Here is a 25607-nt window from a genome sequence, read left to right on the forward strand (position 1 = left end):
CATAGAATTTAGTATGTAGCCATAGTTCAGTTCACTTTCTGATCAATGGTAACCCCCAGGACATTGATAGTGGGCGGATTCAGTAATGGCAATGCCATTGAACATCAAGGGGCGATGGTTGGATTCTTTTTTATTGGAGAGGGTCATTGCCTGACACTTGCGTGGCACAAATGTTCTTTCCACTTATCAGCCCAAGCCTGGATATTGTCCCAGGTTCATTTTATTCTTCGTTTCATCCGACGCCTCAACAAGAAACTTTTTCTCTTTCTCTCAAGTGCTAAGGAGCGCAAGTTCCAGCAACTCATCGACACCAACACCCATCTAGGACCCTCCACCCCTGCCTGTCCCTCCATCCCCACCCTTTCTTCCAATCCCAGCCCCAGCCATGTATTCACTATACCCCCTGACCTTCCCCTCTCCGATGCTGAACGTTCAGTGCTTAGCAAAGGACTTAGTTTCATACCCTTACGCCCTCATCTCAATGAATTTCGAGCTTGGCACGATGCTGAACTCTTCTTCCGCCGTCTTCGTCTCCGGGCTCACTTCTTTGGACAGGAGTCCTCTCCCTGTTCAACGGATCCTTTTACCCATCTCCAATATTCTCCCTCCACCTGGACCCCTCCCTCTGGATTCTTACCTTCTCTTGATCTTTTCATTGAGAACTGTCGGCGCGACATTAGTCATCTCAATTTCTCTGCTCTTCTCACCCATTCTAATCTCTCTCTCTCTGAACTTACTGCACTCCGTTATCTCAGGTCCAACCCTGAATTATCATCAAACCCGCTGACAAGGGTGGTGCTGTTGTTGTCAGGCGCACTGACCTCTACCTCGCGGAGGCTGAGCGTCAACACGCAGACACTTCCTCCTACCTCTCCCTGGACCATGACCCCACCACTGAACATCAAGCCATTGTTTCCAGAACTGTCACTGACCTCATCTCCTCTGGGGATCTTCCTCCCACAGCTTCCAACCTGAAAGTCGCCCAACCTTGGACGGCCCTCTTCTACCTCCTACCCAAAATCCACAAACAGAACTGTCCTGGTAGACCAATTGTGTCAGCTTGCTCCTGCCCCATGGAACTCATTTCTCGTTATCTTGACTCCCTTCTCTCTCCCCTTGTCCAGTCCCTTCCCACCTACATCCGTGATTCCTCTGACACCTTACGTCACATCAACAATTTCCAGTTTCCTGGCCCCAACTGCTTCCTCTTTACCATGGATGTCCAATCCCTCTACACCTCCATCCCCCACCAGGATGGTCTGAGGGCCCTTAGCTTCTTCCTCGAACAGAGGCCCGAACAATCCCCATCCACCACTACTCTCCTCCGTCTGGCTGAACTTGTTCTCACACTGAACAAATTCTCCTTCAACTCCTCTCACTTTCTCCAAATAAAAGGTGTGGCTATGGGTACCCGCATGGGCCCCAGCTATGCCTGTCTCTTTATGGGGTATGTGGAACATTCCTTGTTCCAGTCCTACTCCAACCCCCTTCCACAACTCTTTCTCCGGTACATCGATGATTACTTCGGTGCTGCTTCATGCTCTCGTCAGGACTTGGAAAAATTTATTAATTTTGCAATTTTGCTTCCAATCTCCACCCCTCCATCATTTTCACATGGTCCATCTCTGACACTTCCCTTCCCTTCCTTGACCTCTCTGTCTCAATCTCTGGTGATAGACTGTCCACCAATATCCATTACAAACCTACCGACTCCCACAGCTACCTCGACTACAGCTCCTCACACCCCGCTTCCTGTAAGGACTCCATCCCATTCTCTCAGTTCCTTCGCTTCTGTCGCATCTGTTCCGATGATGCTATCTTCAAAAACAGTTCCTCTGGCATATCCTCCTTCTTCCTTAACCGAGGTTTTCCACCCACGGTCGTTGACAGGGCCCTCAACTGTGTCCGGCCCATCTCCCGCGCATCCGCCCTCACGCCTTCTCCTCCCTCCCAGAAACATGATAGGGTCCCCCTTGTCCTCACTTATCACCCCACCAGCCTCCGCATTCAAAGGATCATTCTCCGCCATTTCTGCCAACTCCAGCATGATGCCACCACCAAACACATCTTCCCTTCACCCCGCCCCGGCGGCATTCCGTAGGGATCGTTCCCTCCAGGACACCCTGGTCCACTCCTCCATCAGCCCCTACTCCTCAACCCCCACCTATGGCACCTCCCCATGCCCACGCAAAAGATGTAACACCTGCCCCTTCATTTCCTCTCTCCTCACCGTCCAAGGGCCCAAACACTCCTTTCAAGTGAAGCAGCATTTCACTTGCATTTCCCCCAACTTAGTCTACTGTATTCGTTGCTCCCAATGCGGTCTCCTCTACATTGGAGAGACCAAACGTAAACTGGGCGACTGCTTTGCAGAACACCTGCGGTCTGTCCGCAAGAATGACCCAAACCTCCCTGTCGCTTGCCATTTTAACACTCCACTCTGCTCTCTTGCCCACATGTCTGTCCTTGGCTTGCTGCGTTGTTCCAGTGAAGCCCAACGCAAACTGGAGGAACAACACCTCATCTTCCGACTAGGCACTTTACAGCCTTCCGGACTGAATATTGAATTCAACAACTTTAGGTCTTGAGCTCCCTCCCCTGTCCCCACCCCCTTTCTGTTTCTTCCCACTTCCTTTTTTTTCCAATAATTTATATAGATTTTTCTTTTCTCACCTATTTCCATTATTTTTAAATCTTTTATGCTCCCCCACTCCCACTAGAGCTATACCTTGAGTGCCCTACCATCCACTCTTAATTAGCACATTTGTTTAGATAATAATCACCAACTTCAACACCTCTGTGTTCTTTTGTTCTTTTGTCTGTCACATCTTTTGATGATCTGCTCCTATCACTGCTTGCTTGTCCCTACAACAACACCACCCCCTTAACTTTCCACCCCACCTTAAACCAGCTTATATTTCCCTCTCTTTGTAAAGAAAAATCAGTTCTGTTGAAGGGTCATGAGGACTCGAAACGCCAACTGTTTTCTTCTCCGCCGGTGCTGCCAGACCTGCTGAGTTTTTCCAGGTAATTCTGTTTTTGTTTTGGATTTCCAGCATCCGCAGTTTTTTGTTTTTGTTTTTATCTATTATTATTATTATTGTCCAGGTCTTGCTGCATTTGGATATGGACTGCTTCAGTATCTGAGGAGTCGCGATTGGTGCTGAACATTGTGCAATCATCAGCAAACATCCCCACTCTGACCTTATGATGGAAGGAAGGTCATTGATGAAGCAATTAAGATGGTTGGGCCGAGGGCTCTACCCTGAGAAACTCCTGCAGTGATGTCCTGGAGCTGAGGTGACTGACATCCTACAACCACAACCATCTTCCTTTGTGCTCGTGGACAGTTTTCCCCATGATTCCCATTGACTCCAGTTTTGTTATAGATGCATTAACTTGAGGTAGCCCATGCTACTCTCCTATTGGTTACTGCAGATCATGTGATCTTGCCTAACAAGTATTATTCTTAAAGGTACATTACACACTAAATAAAACCATATTTACTACAGTTTCCAAAATGTTCTTTGTCAAATCGGAAGATGTGAGAGTTCTTTCCATCGCTCCGCAAAATATCTAAGGATTCATACATGCTGTCCTCTGCAACACGGGAATCACACCCTGTTTGGGGTGCTAACTCCAATTTAGGCTCCCATGTGCCTTTTACCTTTTACAGAATTTAGACTTTGAGTCTTAATGGATCAGACTAAATTAAATACAGCTTCAGGAATGCTCATTGTGGGCTTGTGTGATGATATGAAACTCCTGTCATTATACATCACATCTCCCAATTTCCTGTAAGCAACATTACAGGAAATTTGCTGGCTCATACAGATCTATACTGATTATACAGGTCATTGGTGCATTAGTGAGCAATGCAATGAATTGGGTGCCTCCTTGCAGTCAAGCTTACAATACTTTACTAATGAAACTGGCTTTTCTTGTTCTATAAGACTGAATCCTAGAGTAAATTTTGCTGAGCAAACATTTGGCTTTGCCTTCCCATTGTTATTATGATAATTAACAGTCTCCTAAATTACAATTTACAGCTAATTAAGGATTAGTGCTTCTCTCTCTTCATTGGCTGCCTTGTTGTAAAGCAAATCTTACACCACAGATTGAATCAAGAATTAACTGCGAAGAGTAATAGCTTTTCCTTTCAGTTATCTACAGCAAGTCCTTCAACAACAATTTCTCAGCTATAGTTGTGGAATGAAGAGATCACATATTTTCCATTTAAATTACTGCCTAAAAATTTGGGTAACCAAATTGTAGTCTAAACAGGATCCTTTCAACTGCTTCTCTCCTGGAACATTAGCACTTTTATACAGATCCTGGAGAATACAATATGTAGACTTTAGGAGCAGCATCACCGAGGTCACAGAGCAGAAGTGAAAGGACAAAGTGGTGGTGGCAGAGGAAGAGTAGGATCCTACTATTTGAAGGTCACATGTCTGCCAACAATAAATCCTTGCACATTGTGGTTAAACTGATCACTGATATCATGTTAACGTTGCACTTTAGCAGGAATGGAGATTAAAATCATATCAATACTGACCAAAGCATCTATCATGTGTTTCAGAGGTGTGTACTATGTGTGTAACCATGCAGCAAACATGAATGCGCTGTAGCATGGAACGAACAGGTCACGCGCAAACAAAGTTCCCTTTAAGATGCATGCATGTGAGGCTACACATCAGTATTAAAGGGAGTGTTCAGTGCAACAAGTTGATTGCACACAGCAAAAAGAAGTTAGAAGAAATGTTGGTTGTGACTCAGTCGACCCCCAGCAATGCTTCACTTACAGTGCCAGTTGGCTGCCGTTGGCCTTGCAGTAGATGTAACTGGTTATGTGCACACTGAAGTCTGTTTATTAACAGATAGGCATACCCAGGCCTGTGGATTCAGTTGATTGTATAATAACAAGATTAGGTAGGAATGCCACAAGTATCCTGGAATTCCCAAGAATCAATGATTAATCTCCTAGATACTGCTGCAGGAAATCACAAAGAAGAATTACATTACAAAGAAGAATAGGGGCATTTTTAAAAGTGCCTTTTTTCTTTGTTTTCTTTGAACACTTGTTTAATAGTTGTAAGATTATTGGAAATGGGAGAAATGGCTGCTTGACTTGGAATGGCGGTTGGTCATTTGATGCAAACTCCAGGAAAACATCAGACCAGAGATGGCAATAAGAATGGGATATCTACTTTTAGGAGCAGGAGTAGGCCAGTTTGTCCCTTTAGCCTGTTCTATGTTTTGTTTTTGGTTGTGTCAACATCACAGACTAATATCTATATTCCGCCAACATTTATGAATGAAACAGAAATGTAACAATGACCGGCAAACTGATTTTTGTGATGTTGATGGAGGGCCAGACATTGGCCAGGACACTTGTGGAAACTCCCCTACTCCTCTTCGCAAGAGTGCCATGAGATCACTCACATCCAACCAAAATGGCTGATCTGTAGCAAGCTGTATGTAACACAGGGAGCAGAGTGCCACAGGGATCAGTGCTGTGGCCTCAGCTATTTACAATCTATATCAATGATTTGAATGGGAGGATGGAATGTATAGTTGCTAAATTTGCTGATGACACAAAGATAGGTAGGAGAGTAGGTTATGAAGAAGACATAAGGAATCAGCAAAGGGATCTAGATAGGTTCAATGAATGGGTAAAAATTTGGCAGATGGGAAAATGTGAATTTCTCCACTTTGGGAGGAAGAATAGAAAAGCAGTACACTATTTAAATGGAGAGAGATTGCAGAGCTCTATGGCACAGAGGAATCTGGGTTCGTGGTGCATGAATCAGAAAAAGTTGGTGTGCAGGTACAGCAAGTGATTACGAAGGCAGATGGAATGTTGCCATTTATTTTAAGGGGAATGAAATATAAAAGTAGGGAAGTTTTACTGCAGCTGTACAGGGCATTCGTGGGACCACATCTGGAGTACTGTGTGTAGTTTTGGTTTCCTTACTTAGGAAAGGATACAATTGAGCTGGAAACAGTTTTGAGGAGGTTCACTTGACTGATTCAAAGAACAAAGAACAAAGAAAAGTACAGCACATGAACAGGCCCTTCAGCCTTCCAAGCCTGCGCCGATCATATTGCACGTCAAACTAAAACATTTTGCACTTCCGGGGTCCGTATCCCTCTATTCCCATCCTATTCATGTATTTGTCAAGCTGCATCTTAAACACCACTATCATACCTACTTTCACCACCTCCTCTGGCAGCGAATTCCAGACACTCACTACCCTCTGTGTAAAAAACTTGCCCCACACATCTCCTCTAAAGTTTTCTCCTCTCACCTTAAATCTAGTAATTGACTCTTCCACCCTGGGAAAAAGCTTCTGACTATCTACTCTGTCCATGCCACTTATAATTTTGTAAACTTCTAACAAGTCGCCCCTCAATCTCCGTCGCTCTAATGAGAACAATCCGAGTTTCTCCAACCGCTCCTCATAGCTATTAACCTCCAGACCAGGCAGCATCCTGGTAAACCTCCTCTGTACCCTCTCCAATGCCTCTATATCCTTTTGGTAATGTGGCGACCAGAATTGCACGCAATATTCCAAGTGTGGCCTAACCAACGTTCTATTCAAAGGATCATCCTCCGCCATTTCCGTCAACTCCAGCATGATGCCACTACCAAACACATCTTCCCTTCACCCCCCTTATCGGCATTCTGTAGGGATCGCTCCCTCCGGGACACCCTGGTCCACTCCTCCATCACCCCCTACTCCTCAACCCCCTCTTATGGCACAACCCCATGCCCACGCAAAAGATGCAACACCTGCCCCTTCACTTCCTCTCTCCTCACCGTCCAAGGACCCAAACACTCCTTTCAAGTGAAGCAGCATTTCACTTGCATTTCCCCCAACTTAGTCTACTGCATTCGTTGCTCCCAATGTGGTCTCCTCTACATTGGAGAGACCAAACGTAAACTGGGCGACCGCTTTGCAGAACACCTGCGGTCTGTCCGCAAGAATGACCCAAACCTCCCTGTCGCTTGCCATTTTAACACTCCACCCTGCTCTCTTGCCCACATGTCTGTCCTTGGCTTGCTGCATTGTTCCAGTGAAGCCCAACGCAAACTGGAGGAACAACACCTCATCTTCCGACTAGGGACTTTACAGCCTTCTGGACTGAATATTGAATTCAACAACTTTAGGTCGTGAGCTCCCTCCCCCATCCCCACCCCCTTTCTGTTTCCCCCTTCTTTTTTTTTTCCAATAAATTATAAAGATTTTCCTTTTCCCACCTATTTCCATTATATAAAAAAAACCCACTAGAGCTATACCTTGAGTGCCCTACCATCCATTCTTAATTAGCACATTCGTTCAGATAATATCACCAACTTTTACACCTATGTGTTCTATTGTACTATTGTCGTTGACATCTTTTGATGATCTGCTTCTATCACTGCTTGTTTGTCCCTACAACCACACCAACCCCCTCCACCTCTCTGTCTCTCTATCTCTCCGCCCCCCACACACACACCTTAAACCAGCTTATATTTCAGCTCTTTCCTGGACTCGAACTCAAGTTCTGTCGAAGGGTCATGAGGACTCGAAACGTCAACTCTTTTCTTCTCCGCCGATGCTGCCAGACCTGCTGAGTTTTTCCAGGTAATTCTGTTTTTGTTCCATACAGCTGCAGCATGACTTCCCAGTTTTTATACTCAATACCCCTGCTGATGAAGGCATGGATGAAGGGGTTATCTTATGAGGATATGTTGGACAGGTTGGACCTGTATCCATTGGAGTTTAGAAGATTGAAAGGTGATCTTATTGAAACATATAATATCTTGAGGGCTTGACAGAGTGGATGCTGGGAGGATGTTTCCCTTTTGGGGAGACTAGAACCAGGGGACACAGTTTGAAAACAAGGCCTCTCCCACTTAAGACAGAAGTTAAGAGAATTATTTTCTCTCAGAGGAAATTTTCTTCCCCAGCGAGCCATAGAGGCTGGGTCATTCAATATTTTGAAGGCTGAGTTAGATAGGTTCTTGATTAATAAGGGAGTCAAAGGTTCAAGGGGGTAGACAGGAAAGTAGAGCTGAGGCCATAAACAGGTCAATCATGATCTTATCAAATGGCAGAGCAGGCTCAAGCGGCCGAATGCCCTACTCCTACTCCTAGTTCGTATGTTCATATGTACGTCAGTTCATATTCCCACTTTTTCCCTGTACCTATTAATAACTTTGGCTAATAAACATCTATTAATCTCAGGTTTAAAATTAACAATTGATCTATCATCAAATGTCATTTGCAAAAGAGAGTTCCAAACTTCTACCAACCCTTGTTTGTAGAAGTGTTTCCTAATATCACTCCAGGAAAACCAGACTCTACTTTTTAGGCTATGTACCCTAATGCTAGATTCCCCAACTGGTGGAAATAGTTTCTCTCTATCCTTTCAGTTTCCTTTAATACCTTGAAAAGTTTGAACAAAGTATGCTTCAATCTTCAAAATTCCAGATTACACAATCTTAGTTTGTGTAATGTCTCTTCACATTTTAACCCTTGGAGTCCAGGTATAATTCTGGTAAACTTACACTGTACTCGCTCCAAGGCCAATATATCCTTCCCACGGAGAAGTGTCCAGCACCAAACACAGGGCTATTTGCTCATTTCTCTCCAAGGCATGTTTTCTTTCACCTTGTACCACCCCAAACATGAAATATGTGTCTTTTTATTGTTGCAGTGGAACTAAAGACATTTAAAGAAAAACAGCAGAGGCTTTTTGATGCCATCAGGCAATCTTCTCCATAACACTACCTCAAGCATAAATTTGCAAATTGGAATTCTGTACTGATTCCCTAGTCCATTGTGTTCAATGCAGGTGCTAATTGGATTGCATTCAGGTGTAACATTTGTTCACAGGGAGGAGGTGAATCCAATCAATTCAAAAGCCTCTCTCTTGTAGATCATTCTATTTATCTGACAGTGATAATTGGATGATCAATGATCTTTTTGAAACCTGTGATTCACCTATCTATTATTATGAGAAATAGTTTAAGGTCCCATGTTCTAGTCCATCTCTTCAGCATTTTGGCTAAACTGCAACCAGAAAGTAATCAGTCTGAAGACATCAAAGATATAATCTAGTCAGAATATCATTGTTGCAAGTAGCCAATAAGAAATAATGATTATGTTCTAAGGTTAAGTTTTAAGTTGAGGTAGTACAAGACATGTACCTTGTTTGACCTCATATTCGAGGAGGTTAATGAAGTTTGCAATAATTGTAAATATTCTAATAGTCACTTGATAGTACAGAACTTGAGTATTGCTGAAAAAAGTCACTTGTCAAAGTTTTTCATCTTGCACTCGTCAGGACACTTCGCAAGAATACCAATATAAGGGGAAAACAACAATTTATTCTGTATAAGAAGAGTGTGCTAATTGGTTGATTGCCAACCAATCAGCACTCTCTTCTCATACAGGATAAATTGTTGTTTTCCCCTAATATTGGTATCCTTGCAAAGTGTCCTGTTAAAATTATGTTGGTAGTGTGTACTGTTAATTATCTGTTTAATATTATAGCATCATAAAATAATAGCATAGAATATTCAGCCTATTTTACCTGTGTTGACTCTATGAAAGAGCTATAAAATTAATTCAACTGCTCTGCCCTTTCCCCATAACCTTGCAAATTTTTACCCTTCAATATTTATCTAATCCCTTTCTGAAAGAAGTTAGTCTAATAGTTCATCACCTGTCTAATACTATCAATCTACCAAGTTAAGGTGATAGCACTCTTGCCTCTGAGTCAGAAGATTGTGGGTTCATTCTCACTCCAGAGATTTGAGCACATAATCTAGGTTAGCACTTCAATGAAACACTGAAAGAGTACTGCATTGTTAGAGGTGCCATCTTTTAGGTGAGTCATTAACTTGAGGCTTCATCTACCCTCTCAGGTAGATGTTGAAGATCTCACAGCATTATTCAAAAAAAGAGCAGCTGAGTTCTACCAGTGTACAGGTCAACTTTTATGCCTAAAATAGACGTAAAATCAGAAAATGCTGGAAATACTTAATAGGTCAGGCAGAATCTGTGGAGAGACAAACAAAGTTAACATTTCAGGTCAGAACAGTTCGAGCATTTTCTGATTTTATTTCAGATTTCCAGCATCCTCAGTATTTTGCTTTTGCATTAACACATAAAACAACCTTCTCAAAGGCAAGTAGGGATGGGTAATAAACGTTGACTTTAACAGTGACACTCACATCCCAAGAATGAATAAACAGAGCATGTTCTGTTCGTGTAGTTCACTGTTGTTTGTGGGACTTAATTGCAAATATTAGCTGCCACATTTCTACAGTACAATAGTGACTGCACTTCAAAAGTAGTTCATTGACCTTAAAGCACTTCGGGACCTCATGTGGTTGTGAAAACACAATATAATGCAATGTTTTGAGTTGAATATGACTTGGAAAATGAAGAAGAGTCACATTTAACTCAAAACATTAACTCTGTTTCTCTCTCCACAGATGCTGTTAGACGTGTAGAGTATTTCCAGCACTTGTTTCTATTTCAGATTTCCAGTATCCACAGTATTTTGCTTTTACTGAATTTCCAATGACTGACTGAAAGGATCACCTGTCAAGATTTCAAGTTTGAAGACTTTTACTGTAACTAACAAACTAAAAAACATTGACTAGCCACTATTTAGTAGGCAATTATACTTTAAACCATAGAAAAGATCCCTCATGTGGCTTATAACACAACTGTAAATCTGGCATCATGGTTACACTTGACACTGTCCATTATGTGGACACTTTAGTCTCCTGGAGAATTCCCAACTCTGCGAAGCTGAGCTTTAAAAATGACCACCTGCAGGTTGGAATTTCATTCCGGGACGCAGGCTGTATTGGAAGTCAGGCCTGTCGCCCATGGAACAAGTGGGGAGGCTGACAGGTATGGAGGCAGGCTGGGCGGAAGACTTGCTTCTGTACTCCGGCACTGAGTTGAAATAAATTTTTTAAATAATAAAACAAAAAATTCCTCCAGCTCTCATCCCTCAACCCCCTCACTCCCCACACACTCCCTATGGCCCATCCATGCCAACCTATGACCTCTACCTACACCCCATGACCCTTCATACTCCTACACCAACCCATACCCTTCTACCCACCCCCATGGTTCTTCATACACCCGTGCCCATGTATGCCCCTCTACCAACCCATACCTTTCCACACACCCCCATGGCTTCCCCACATCCCCATAGCCTTTTATAGCCCCTATGCCAACTTAGTGCCAGCCCATACCAACCCATGCTCCCACCCACCACCCTTTGCCCTTACCTACTCCATGACAATTCACCTATTATCCTTTGATGGCCCCTTGACAGTTTTGGAAGCTTTGACAACTCCATGACAGCCTTGACAGTTCCAAGTTCCAGTTCCAAGTTCAGACCTCCTTTTACCTGTTCTAATCTGCACACTTCGGGTTTCATACTCTTAGCCTACAAAAATCTCACTTCGGTGAAGGCAGCTGGCGATTTAAATGGCCAGCAGCCTCCGTTTGCATATGTGAATTTGGGCCGGACTCCACTCTGGACTATAGGCCAGTTAGTTTAACATCTGTCATAGCGAAAATGTTAGATGCTATTATTAATGATGTTATACAAAGCACTTAGAAAAAATCAAGGTAACCAGGCAGAGTCAACATGGTTTAGTGAAAGAGAAATCATGTTTAGCCAATTTATTGGAGTTCTTTGAAGGAGTAATATGCACTGTGGATAAAGCGGAACTGGTGGATGTATTGTGCTTAGATTTCCAGAAGGCATTTGATAGGGTACCTCATCGAAGATTATTGTAGAAAATAAAATCTCATGGTGTAGGGTTAACATATTGGCATGGATAGAAAATTGGCTAGCTAACAGGAAGGCATAAATGGGTCTTTTTCTGGCTGGTGAGATGCCACAGGGGCCTCAGCTTTTAACAATTTATATAAATTACTTGGATGGAGGGACCAAAGGAATGGTTGCTAAATACGCTGATGACTCAAAGATAGATACAAAAGTAAATTGTAAAGAGGAGGTAAGGAGGCTACAAAGTGACATAGATAGGCTAAGTGAGTTGGCATAGATCTGGCAAATGGAGTGTAGTGTGGGAAAATATGAAATTGTCTATTTTTGGCAGGGAGAATAAAAAAGCATATTATCTAAATGGTGAGAGATTGCAAAGCTCTGAGATTTGAAGGGATCCGGGTGTCCTAGTGCATGAATCACAAAAGATTAGTATGCAGGTACAGCAAGTAATTAGGAAAGCTAATAGAATGTTATCATTTATTGTGAGGGGAACTGATTACAAAAGTAGGGAGATTGCACTCCAGATATATAGGGCACTAGTGAGACCATATCTGGAGTACTGTACAATATTAGTCTCTTTATTTAAGGAAGGATGTAAATGCTTTTGAAGCACTTCAGAGGTTTAATAGACTAATACCAGGAATGGGCAGGTTGTCTTATGAGGAAAGAATGGTCAGGTTAGGCTTGTATCCACTGGAGTTTAGAAGAGTAAGAGGCGACTTAATTAAAACCTTTAAGATCCCAAGGGGTCTTGACAGAGTGGATGTGGCGAGGGTGTTCCATCCTGTGGGAGAATCTAGAACTAGGGGTCACAGTTTAACAGTAAGGGGTCACTCATTTAAAGCAGGGGGCAGAATTTTCCGTGCCCATTGGCAGCGGGCGTGTTTGGCAGTGTGAGCGTACAACATGGCGAGAAGGCCAAAATTCAGTTTCACGATGTTGTGAAACCAGTTAGCAATCATCCACTCTGCCCATCGATGGCAGATGTCATGTAATAAATCTGCATTTCATTATGAGTGATTGTACACTGATGTGTTTCACAACTGTACATGAGTGTTGTGTACTTGGTGGGCTGCACTTTGCTTGGGACATTGGAGTTTGTTTGCCTACCTTGATTCAGGCAAGACTCACAGCCATCAGTGCCAGGCATCACAGGCAGCACCACATCACTTTTAGGGGGGCTCATGATCAGGTCCCTACCTACCAGATCAGCCATAAGGTGGTGGTGGCTTTTCAACGGCTGCAGGGCTATGGCTGGCTCGGGGAAGTGGGAGAAGTGGCCTCAGCAAGGGAAGAGGCTGTAGGGCTCAGGCTGTAATGGTGAATGGGTGTATCCTTGGGCACAAGTTGATTTGTGCACCTGGCCTCAAGATGGCAGAGGGCTGAGAAGGCAAACTCCAGAGGAGATCAGGGCAGATGGAGATGTGAGGGTGCGTGTGAGAGAGTGAGTGGTGATGTCCCTTGAGCTGGCAGTGAGTGAGATACCAGTGAATGTGTGATGGGTTTCAGTTTGTGAGTTTAAAGCGATGAGATGGTTGCTTTACCCTTGTGGCATGGATGAGATCATTTATCCTCTATCTGCACTGGATGGCCAACCTCTCCCATGCATCACTGGCACTGAGCAGCACTGCCATTATCTACCAAGCCAGAGTGGTGAGATTGCTGGACATCCTGCGGCCACAGCAGGGGTAGAGGGCATCATGGCAGGCCTCCATGGCATTGAAAAGGTGTTCCAGGGAAGCGCCACTGAATAGGGGGGCTGCAAGCCTTTTGGGGCCATGTCTTCTGAGCAGCCATCCTGGGCTGGTAGGACTGAGAGGTGTGTTTGCAGCTGCACTTTAAAAATGGCACCCAGCGTGAGGAAGCGGCGAGGTGGCAGTGCCGTGGGAAAATAAGAGAGCGCTCGCCATCGAAATGGCGTGTTTTCCGGGAATGCATGACACTAGTTAGGCCTCATCTGGAGTACTGCGTCCAGTTCTGGGCACCGTACTTGAGGAAGGATGTGAAGGCATTGGAGAGAGTGTAGAGGAGATTCATGATTCCCAGGATGAAGAGCTGTAGCTATGAGGATAGCTTGGAGAGGTTGGGACTATTTTCCTTAGCGAAAAGAAGGCTGAAAGGAGACTTGATAGAGGTACTCAAGATCCTGAAGGGTATGGACAGGATAAATAGTGAGAAACTGTTCTCACTCAAGAGAACATCAAGAACTAGAGGGCACAGATTCAAAATAATTGGCAAAAGGCTTAAATGTGATGTGAGGAAAAATTTTTTCACCCAGAAGTCTGAAATAAACTTCCTGACAGGGTGGTGGAGGCAGGTTCAACTCAGATATTCAAAAGGGAATTGGATTGCTACCTGAAAAGAGAGAATGTGCAAGGTTAAGGGGATAGGGCAGGGGAGTGGGACTAGGTGGAATGGTCTTTCACAGGCCAGTGCAGACTCGATTGGCCAAATGGTCTCCTTCTGCACTGTAAAGATAGGGTAGGCAGGCATGTGAAGTGGAGATCACTATCATATCAACAATGATCTAATTGAATGGCAGAGCAGGCTTGAGGATCTGTGTGCTCTACTCCTGCTCCTAATTCGTAGGTTTGTGAGCGTGTTCGTATGTTCTTCAGTACTATTGCAAAAATATTGTGTGGGCCTTTGCAGTATTCAGTGCCTTCAGCCATTTCTTGATGTCACGTGGAGTAAATCGAATTGGGTGAATACCGACAGCTATGATGCTGGGGACTTCCAGAAGAGGCCTAGCTAGATCACCCACTTGACACTTCTGGCTGAAAGTTGTTTCAAATGCTTAGCGTGATCACATTTCAAATGTACTTAATTGCTTATAAAATGTTTTGGGGTGCCCTGAAGGTGTGAAAGTGCTTGTGTTTCTTTCTTTAACTTACATGGTTGAGGAGATCAGGTGGTGTCTTAATAATATCCCTGGAAGCTATTGCACACTGACATGGTTTTCCTGTTCGACAGCTGGGCCTCCCTAAATTTACCTGGATACATTGACCAGGTAAAGACATATTCTGGCTCATAGGTGACACAAGGTCCACTTATAGAACTGCACAGTGACACAGAACTCAAGGAAATATACAGCATAAAGATAACAGTTCTTTTTGACCAGTTCTACTAGTCCCAATTAAATAGCAAACAAAATAGAGATGAAGAAATGCAAAAGTAAAAGCATTAAAATACACCAGAAAGATGAAACTAAAACAATATCCAAAAACCAACACCAGTTTAAGTGCTCCATTGCATACTGAGTGTTTATTATCATCCATTCTGCATTGGTGAACATAACGCTCAGTTCATCCCATCCTAACAGATGGGGAATCATGCCAGTTGTCATCATCATCATTTGACATCTACAAATAATGCTTAAATGAAGCTCTCGTGCATTTTCTATTAGAGTATTTTAAACTAGTCTGAAACATCATTGTGCACTGTGTCTGTGGGGTGGCAATCTAATGAATAAGATCCCCCCTTAATTTCACCTGAAATATTTTCAGAATGAGCAGGATCAAACTACCTATAGGAAAAATATCTCAATTGTGGTTAAAAGAACATATTCAACCAATTAAGCCTGTAAGCAACAATTAAGGATCCCTGTCAATTTCCAGTTGCTGAATTAGCTGACCTTGGCTAAAGCAAATTGCAAAATTTCCTTATTAATCTGCCATTTGCACTAAACTGCATAGAACTGCCAATCACACTAACACTATCAGCTTATAAGGAATGTTTGCAGAACTTCCTGTACTTGACCATGGGTTCAAAATTATTGATACATGACTTTTTTGCTAGCAATCCCTTTGCAATTTTAGTACCTTCCCTGCCTTGCCACTTAGCTGTTAGTATCTCTGTGACATGACTAAACTTTTGCAAATCGCTGTAACTGCCTTGATTCAAGCAGTGGCCCATTGTGCGCTGTAACCCCATTTGGCATGCAAAAGGAGCTTTCAACTTAGCTATTCTTATTTTTTAAGACTGTCTATGTCAAAGAACTTTGAATACTTTTTTCTTCCTTTCACTTTGTTCAGATTGCATCCGGTTTTCTTCCAATGTCTTTCAGGTATTCAGTTGGTAACAAGTGCCAACTTTGCTGCTTACTTTAAACTGCTTGTACAGATCAATTTGATGATGCACGGAACCTTTCAACTTCCTGTGGAGACACTAGGTGCTTGGCTACAAATCATGCTTTCTGAGCTTTGATGAACTCTCCAGCATTATAAGGTTCTTATAATCAACTGTTATAAGTTGCATATGTTGAATTTCTCTATGCCCAGGACACGTCTACGTCCACTTGAAACTATGTGAAAATCAATCCTGTATTTCCTCTTGTTCATGCGTTTCTGACATTGACTCTTTTCCCTAATGGCTTCATTTTTATTTTATTGGACTGTGCAGTGGAGTGTTAGAATCCTGAAGCTCTATGCAATTTGGATCATCAGTCTCAGATATTCAGTTTGTGAACATAGGAATATTAGTACGCCTGTCAGTCCCAACTGGGCCTGCTCCGCCATTCTACACCTACACCTCAAAACCATTTTCCCACATTTGCATCACATCCCTTGATTCTGTTGCCTGGTTTTAATTTTGGTTTTTATATTTGTACTGAGGTGAGGGCAGGATACACTTCTGGTGCCTGCCAATGGTGCCTGTGGGGCAGCCAAAGCCAACATGGAAGCTGGTACACTTCCGGCATGCATACTGCCCACCATATTGGATGCTTAGGCATGCATATTGTGCCTTAAAAACAGATCTCACATAGACAAACTTCTGGGACTTGAACCATCAAATCTTGTCCAAGTTATCCAAACAGTGTGTACAGACAAATCAGCAAGGGAGGCATAAGCAGATTCTTACAATGTGGTATTTTGAGATTTGGTATTTCCAGCAGGTTTCAGTCACAATGCCTCAGGAAAGTCTGAGGGTACAGCTTGTGTTGTGCTTTCTTCTTTACAAAGCTACCGATCCTCATGAGTTGTCTTCCCGTGCATTTAGGCTGATTTTTATTGGCAATCTCAAGTGTGCGGCTCGAAACTTTACAAAGAATACTTTGATATCTGTAACAGATTGGTGTCATCTGGATTATTGCTCAGAAGGGGTGATCATGACATTAAAGGGGTTGTTTAAAGCTATTCTCCTGCGGTTTCACTCTAAAATGATGTGTCAGAACTCTGAAATCCAGTCAATGACCACAGAATTACACCGCAGCATCTTGTATTTCCCCCAGGCAGGCAGCCTACTGAAATTCAATTACGCTTGCGGAATAAAACATTTGAAATTCACCTGTTGCTGCTTTGCACCTTGAGCTACCAATGGCCACAGAAAATTATTGAGCTGTATAGGTTGTGAGGATGTTGCTATTCCTTAGAAACAATAAAATACAAAAGTAAAATTTAACTCAGTAAGTGTGTTTCTACATAATATAGTGGTTTGCCCCCAGAACAACTCTCTCTATTCATGGGTTTGTAAGGTATGTTGGTAAAGCCAAGTCACATAAAAAGGAAATTCTCATTTTCTGTGCCACAGAACAAATCTGTGAATGATACCCTACATGGAAAATTTCCAAACTCAACATGGTTATAAGGGTTCATGCTCAGTGAGGAATGGAAATTCAGAGTGCCAACGAAAGCCTTTAGAGATAAGTCTGTCAGAGAGCTCCTTTGGAAGATACCTGATTGTTGTTCACCTAATGCTATCAGCCCAGGAGTCCTAGTCGTAACCCAGTGTTTCCTCTCATGCACCTTTAAAATTACCACGCTGGTGCAAATAAGGAACCCACCCCACACACCCTACCCCAATTCCATCATTCAGTGCTGCTTCCTTTTCAGCCTGCAGGTGCTTTGGAGATAAATTGTTTTTGTGAATAGAAATTCATTTATTGGCTTTGTAAGGAAGGATTTCTGATACCACAAAGCTAAGAAGGAAATTTCCACCCACTGCAGTATTCCACCTTTTGATGCAACAGCAGATTGGATTGAGGAGATTTTAGCAGTGCTTGGGGAAGAGAGGGTAGGAGGAGTTTACATGCCAGAACTGAGTGGCTAGGAGAGAAGTTATGGTGCCAGCCAGGGCTGGGGAAGGAGGGAATTGAAAGATTCTACAATGAAGTAAGGTAGAGGGATGAAAGGTGGCAGCATTAACTGAGGGAACTGAGTAAAGATGATATCATTGTGAAGTGAGGAACAGGGGGATGGGTGGGTGGTGGTGAAAAGAGGAAGGGATGACAGATGTGATCCAGTTGGAAAAGGGACATGTTTGCTGAGCTTCACTGGGAGTTAAGCTGCACTGAGCTGAGCTGCACTGAGCTGAGCTGTGATGAGTTGCGCTGAGCTGAGCTGCGCTGAACTGCATGGAGCTGCGCTGAGCTGAGCTGCACTGAGCTGTGCTGCACTGAGCTAAGCTGTGCTGTGCTGAACTGAGCTGCACTGATCTGCACTGAGCTGAGCTGCGCTGAGCTGCACTGAACTGCACAGAGCTGTGCTGAGCTGAGCTGCACTGATCTGCACTGCGCTGAGTTGAGCTGCACTGAGTTGCACTGAGCTGAGCTGAGCTGAGCTGCACTGATCTGCGCTGCACTGAGTTGCACTGAGCTAAGTTGCACTGAACTGCACTGAGCTGTGCTGAGCTGCACTGAGCTGCGCTGAGTTGACCTGAGCAGCACTGAGTTGCACTGAGCTGAGCTGAGCTGTGCTGAGCTGCACTGAGCTGCGCTGAGTTGACCTGAGCAGCACTGAGTTGCACTGAGCTGAGCTGCACTGAACTGCACAGACCTGTGCTGAGCTGAGCTGAGCTGTGTTGAGCTGCAGTGAGCTGCGCTCAGCTGAGCTGCACTGAGATGAGCTGCACTGAGATGAGCTGCACTGATCTGTGCTACACTGAGTTGCACTGAGCTAAGTTTCACTGAACTGCACTGAGTTGACCTGAGCAGCACTGAGCTGAGCTGCACTGAGCTGCCCTTAGCTGCACTGAGCTGAGCTGAACTGCACTGGGCTAAAACAAAAATAGCTGGAAAAACTCAGCAGGTCTGACAGCATCTGCGGAGAGGAACACAGTTAACATTTCGAGTCCTTATGACTCTTCATCAGGACTAAGGAAATATAGAAATGAGTTGAAATATAAACTGTTTGAGGGGTGGGACAGGTAGAGCTGGATAGAGGGCCAGTGGAGGCAAAGAAGAGATTGCCAAAGATGTCATAGACAAAAGGATAAAGGGGTGTTGATGGTGGTGATAATAGCTAAGGAATGTGCTAATGGTGACATTAAGGGTAGAAAGCAGGACAAACAAGTGGCAGATAGCCCTAGTGGGGGTGTGGTGGGGTGGGGAGTTGTACTGAGCTGCACTGAGCAGAGCTGAGCTGCACTGAGCTGAGCTGTGCTGAACTACACTGAGCTGAGCTGAGCTGAACAGCACCAAGCTGCACTGGGCTGAGCTGAGCTGCACTGAGCTGCAGCGAGCAGGGCTGAGCTGCACTGAGCTGCACTGAGCAGGGCTTAGCTGCACTGAGCTGAGCTGCACTGAGCTGCACTGAGCAGGGCTGAGCTGCACTGAGCAGGCCAGAGCTGCACTGAGCTGAGCTGCACTGAGCTGCACCGAGCAGGGCTGAGTTGAGCTGCACTGAGCTGAGGTGAGCTGAGCTGCACTGAGCTGCGCTGAGCTGTACTGAGCTGCTCCGAGCAGTGCTGAACTGCACTGTGATGCACAGAGCAGGGCTGAGCTGCACTGACCTGAGATGTGCTGAGGTGCACTAAGCTGACCTGCACTAAGCTGCGCTGAGCTGAGCTCTGCTGAGCTGAGCAGAGCTGAGCTGATCTGCGCTGAGCTGCACTGAGCTGCACTGAACTCCACTGAGCTGCACTGAGCAGGGCTGAGCTGAGCTGAGCTGCACTGAGCTGCACTGAACTCCACTGAGCTGCACTGAGCAGGGCTAAGCTGCACTGAACTGAGATGCGCTGAGCTGCACTGAGCTGCACTGAGCTGAGCTGAGCTGCACTGCACTGCACTGCACTGAGGTGAGCTGCACTAAGCTGAGCTGAGCTGCACTGAGCTGCACCGAGCAGGGCTGAGCTGCACCAAGCTGAGGTGAGCTGAGCTGCACTGAGTTGCACCGAGCAGGGCTGAGCTGCACTAAGCCGCACTAAGCTGAGGTGAACTGAGCTGCACTGAGCTGCACTGAGCAGGGCTCAGCTGCACTGAGCTGAGATGCGCTGAAATGCAATAAGCTGCACTGAGCAGGGCTGAGCTGCACTGAGCTGAGCTGCACTGAACTGCACCAAGCTGAGCTGAGCTCCACTGGGCTCCACTGAGCTGTGCTGAGCTGCACTGAGCTGAGCTGCACTGAGGTGCACTAAGGGAGGTGCACTGAGCTGCACTGAGCTGCTTTGTTGTGCCGAGCAGGGCTGAGCTGCACTAAGATGAGCTGCGCTGAACTGAATTGCACTGAGCTGCGCTGAGCTCCACCAAGCTCCGCTGAGTCCTGCTGAGCTGAGCTGAGCTGCACTGAGGTGCACCAGGCTGAGGTGAGCTGAGCTGAGCTGCACTGTGCTGAGTTGCGCTGAGCAGTGCCGAGCCGCACTGAGCTGTGCTGAACTGAGCTGACCAGAGCGGAGCTGTACTGATCTGAGCTGAACAGATCGGAGCTGTACTGAGCTGAGCTGAGCTGCACTGAGCTGCGCTGAGCTGCACTGAGCTGCACCAAGCAGGGCTGAACTGCATTGAGCTGAGATGTGCTGAGGTGCACTAAGCGGAGCTGCATTGAGCTGCGCTGAGCTGCACTGAGCTGCACCGAGCAGGGCTGGGCTGCATTGAGCTGAGATCCACTGAGGTGCACTAAGCTGAGCTGCACTAAGCTGCACTGAGCTGAGCTGCGCTGAGCTGAGCTGAACAGGAATGAGCTGCATGAAGCTGAGATGCATTGTGCTGAGCTGCACTGAGCTTTGCTGAGCTGCACTAAGCTGCACCAAGTTGTGCTGAGCTGCGCTGGGCTGCACTGAGCAGGGCTGAGCTGCACTGAGCTGAGATGCACTGAGGTGCACTAAGCTGAGCTCACTGAGCTGCACTGAGCTGCACTGAGCTGCACTGAGCTGAACAGCACTGAGCTGAGTTGAACTGAGCTGAGCTGCACTGAGCTGAGCTGTGCAGAGCTGAGCTGAGCAGAGCGGAGCTGTACCGAGCTGAGCCGAGCTGCACTGAGCTGCACCAAGCAGGGCTGGGCAGCATTGAGCTGAGATCCACTGAGGAGCACTAAGCTGAGCTGCACTAAGCTGCACTGAGCTGAGCTGCGTTGAGCTGAGCTAAACAGGAATGAGCTACACTACGCTGAGATGCACTAAGCTGAGCTCCACTAAGCTGCGCTGAGCTGAGCTGAGCTCCGCTGAACGGAGCTGAGCTGCAATGAGCTGAGCTGAGCTGCGCTGAGCTGCACTGAGCTGAGCTGCACACACCTGCGCTGAGCTGCGCTGAGCTGCACTGAGGTGAGCTGAGCTGCACTGAGCTGCATTGAGCTGCAATGTGCTGCACTGAGTAGGGCTGAGCTGCACTGAGCTGCACTGAGGCGACCTGAGCTGCACTGAGCTGCAACGAGCAGGGCTGAGCTGCACCGAGAAGGGCTGAGCTGCATTGAGCTGCACTGAAGTAACCTGAGCTTGACTAAGCTGCGCTGAGCTGCATTGAGTTGCACCGAGCAGGGCTGGGCTGCATTGAGCTAAGATCCACTGAGGTGCACTAAGCTGAGCAGCACTAAGCTGCATTGAGCTGAGCTGCGGTGAGCTGAGCTGGAAAGCACTGAGCTGCACTGAGCTGAGCTGCACTGAGCAATGCTAAGCAGCACTGAGCTGTGCAGAGCTGAGCTTAGTAGAGCGGAGCTGTACTGAGCTGAGCTGAGCTGCACTGTGCTGAGCTGAACTGACCTGTGCTGAGCTGCACTGAGCTGCACTGAGCAGGGCTGAACTGCACTGAGCTGAGCTGCACTGAGCTGCACTGAGCTGAGCTGAGCTGAACTGAGCTGAGCTGCACTGAGTTGCTTTGAGCTGCAATATGCTGCACTGAGATGCACAGAGGCAATCTGATCTGGACTGAGCTGCGCTGAGCTGCACTGAGCTGCACCGAGCAGGGCTGGGCTGCATTGAGCTGAGATCCACTGAGGTGCACTAAGCTGAGCTGCACTAAGCTGCACTGAGCTGAGCTGCGGTGAGCTGAGCTGAACAGGAATAAGCTGTATGAAGCTGAGATGCATTTTGCTGAGCTGCACTGAGCTTTGCTGAGCTGCACTAAGCTGCACCAAGTTGCGCTGAGCTGCACTGAGCTGCGCTGGGCTGCACTGAGCAGGGCTGAGCTGCACTGAGCTGAGATGCGCTGAGGTGCACTAAGCTGAGCTCACTGAGCTCACTGAGCTGCACTGAGCTGAGATGCACTGAAGTGCACTAAGCTGAGCTCACTGAGCTGCACTGAGCTGCACTGAGCTGAACAGCACTGAGATGAGTTGAACTGAGCTGAGCTGCACTAAGCTGAGCTGTGCAGAGCTGAGCTGAGCAGAGCGGAGCTGTACCTAGCTGAGCCGAGCTGCACTGAGCTGCACCAAGCAGGGCTGGGCAGCATTGAGCTGAGATCCACTGAGGAGCACTAAGCTGAGCTGCACTAAGCTGCACTGAGCTGAGCTGCGTTGAGCTGAGCTAAACAGGAATGAGCTACACTACGCTGAGATGCACTAAGCTGAGCTCCACTAAGCTGCGCTGAGCTGAGCTGAGCTCCGCTGAACGGAGCTGAGCTGCAATGAGCTGAGCTGAGCTGCGCTGAGCTGCACTGAGCTGAGCTGCACACACCTGCGCTGAGCTGTGCTGAGCTGCACTGAGGTGAGCTGAGCTGCACTGAGCTACACTGAGCTGCAATGTGCTGCACTGAGTAGGGCTGAGCTGCACTGAGCTGCACTGAGGCGACCTGAGCTGCACTGAGCTGCAACGAGCAGGGCTGAGCTGCACCGAGAAGGGTTGAGCTGCACTGAGCTGCACTGAAGTAACCTGAGCTTAACTAAGCTGCGCTGAGCTGCATTGAGTTGCACCGAGCAGGGCTGGGCTGCATTGAGCTGAGATCCACTGAGGTGCACTAAGCTGAGCAGCACTAAGCTGCACTGAGCTGAGCTGCGGTGAGCTGAGCTGAACAGGAATGAGCTGCACGAAGCTGAGATGTGCTGAGCTGCACTAAGCTGAGCTGAGCTCCGCTGAGCTAAGCTGCACTGAGCTGAAATGCACCTAGCTGCACTAAACTGAACCGAGCTGTGCTGAGCTGCACTGAGCTGTGCTGAGCTGTGCTGAGCTGAACTGACCTGAGCTGTACTGAGCTGAGCTGCACTGAGTTGAGCTGAGCTGCGCTGAGATGTCCTGAGGTGAGCTGAGCTGCGTTGAGCTGCAATGTGCTGCACCAATCAGGACTGGGCTGCATTGAGGTGAGCTGAGCTGCACCCAGCAAGGCTGAACTGCACTGATCTGCACCGAGCAGGGCTAGGCTGCATTGAGATGAGATCTGCTGAGGTGCACTAAGCTGAGCTGCACTAAGCTGCACTTAGCTGAACAGCGCTGAGTTGCGCTGAACAGGAATGAGCTGCACTAAGCTGAGATGTGCTGAGCTGCACTAAGCTGAGCTGCACTAAGCTGCACTGAGCTGAGCTAAGGTCCGCTGAACTGACAGCACTGCGCTGAGCTGAACTGCACTGAGTTGAGCTGAGCTGCGCTGAGTTGTCCTGAGGTGAGCTGAGCTGCACTGAGCTGCGTTGAGGTGCAATGTGCTGCACCGATCAGGGCTGAGCTGCACTGAGCTGCACTGAGGTGAGCTGAGCTGCGCTGAGCTGCACCCGGCAGGGCTGAACTCCACTGAGCTGCACCGAGCAGGGCTAGGCTGCATTGAGCTGAGATCTGCTGAGGTGCACTAAGCTGAGCTGCACTAAGCTGCACTGAGCTGAGCTGAGGTCTGCTGAGCTGAGCTGACAGCACTGAACTCCACTGAGCTGAGGTGAACTGAAATGAGCAGCACTGAGCTGTGCAGAGCTGAGCTGAGCAGAGCGGAGCTAAACTGAGCTGAGCTCAGCTGCACTGTGCTGAGCTGAACTGAGCTGAGCTCAGCTGCACCAAGCGAGGCTGAGCTGCACTGAGCTGCACCGAGTAGGGCTGAGCTGCGCTGAGTGGCACTGACCAGGGCTGTGCTGCATTGAGCTGAGATCCGCTTAGGTGCACTAAGCTGAGCTGAACAGGAATGAGCTGCACTAATCTGAGCTCCAATAAGCGGCACTGAGCTGAGCTGATCTCCGCTGAGCTTAGCTGAACAGCATGGAGCTGCACTGAGCTGAGTTGAACTGAGCTGAGTTGAGCTGAGCTGAGCAGTGCTAAGCAGCACTGAGCTGTGCAGAGCTGAGCTGAGCAGAGCGGAGCTGTACTGAGCTGAGCTGAGCTGCACTGAGCTGCACCGAGCAGTGCTGAGCTGCACTGAGCTGAGCTGAACTGAGCTGAGCTGCACTGAGCTGATCTGCGTTGAGCTGCACTGAGCTGAGCTGTGCTGAGCTGCACTGAGCTGCTCTGAGCTGTGCTTAGCTGAGCTGAGCTGTGCTGAGCTGCACTGAGGTGAGCTGAGCTAAGCTGCGCTGCACTGTGCTGAGCTGAACTGAGCTGCACTGAGCTGCACTGAGCAGGGCTGAGTGCACTGAACTGCACCAAGCAGGGCTGAGCTGCACTGATCTGCACTGACCTGAGCTGTACTGAGTTGAGCTGAGCTGCACGGCTCTGCACTGATCTGAGCTGAGCTGCACCGAGCTAAGCTGCACTTCACTGTGCTGAGCTGAACTGAGCTGAGCTGAGCTGCACTGAGCTGCACTGAGCAGGGCTGAGCTGCACTGAGCTGCACCGAGCAGGGCTGAACTGCACTGAGCTGCACCGAGCAGGGTTCATCTGCGCTGGGCTGAACTGAGCTGAGCTGCACTGAGCTGAGCTGCACTGAGCTGAACTAAGCAGTGCTGCATGGAGTTGCACCGAGCAGGGCTGAGCTGCACTGAGCTGAGCTGAATTGAGCTGATCTGCGTTGAGCTGCACTGAGCTGAGCTGTGCTGAGCTGCCTTGAGCTGCACTGAGCTGTGCTTAGCTGAGCTGAGCTGTGCTAAGCTGCACTGAGGTGAGCTGAGCTGAAATGCGCTGCACAGAGCTGCACCGAGCAGGGTGAGCTGCACTGAGCTGCACCGACCTAGGTTGGGCTGCATTGATTTGAGATCCGCTGAGGTACACTAAGCTGAGCTGCATTAAGCTACACGGAGCTGAGCTGACCTGAACAGCACTGTGCTACACTGAGATGAGCTGAACTGAGCTGAGCTGTACTAAGCTGAGTTGCGCTGCACTGTGCTGAGCTGCACTGAGCTGCACTGAGCAGGGCTGAGCTGCACTGATCTGCACTGACCTGAGCTGTACTGAGTTGAGCTGTGCTGCACTGATCTGCACTGACCTGAGCTGAGCTGCATTGAGCTAAACTGCGCTTCACTGTGCTGAGCTGAACTGAGCTGAGCTGAGCAGCACTGAGCTGCACCGAGCAGGGCTGAGCTGCACTGAGCTGCACCGAGCAGGGCTGAACTGCACTGAGCTCCACCGAGCAGGGCTGATCTGCGCTGGGTTGAACTGAGCTGAGCTGCACTGAGTTGAACTATGCAGAGCTGCACGGAGTTGCACCGAGCAGGGGTAAGCTGCACTGAGCTGCACCGAGCAGGGCTGAGCTGCACTGAGCTGAGCTGAACTGAGCTGAGCTGAGCTGCACTGAGCTGATC

Source organism: Carcharodon carcharias, chromosome 3, assembly GCF_017639515.1.
Source record: "Carcharodon carcharias isolate sCarCar2 chromosome 3, sCarCar2.pri, whole genome shotgun sequence".
Taxonomy (NCBI): Eukaryota; Metazoa; Chordata; class Chondrichthyes; order Lamniformes; family Lamnidae; genus Carcharodon; species Carcharodon carcharias.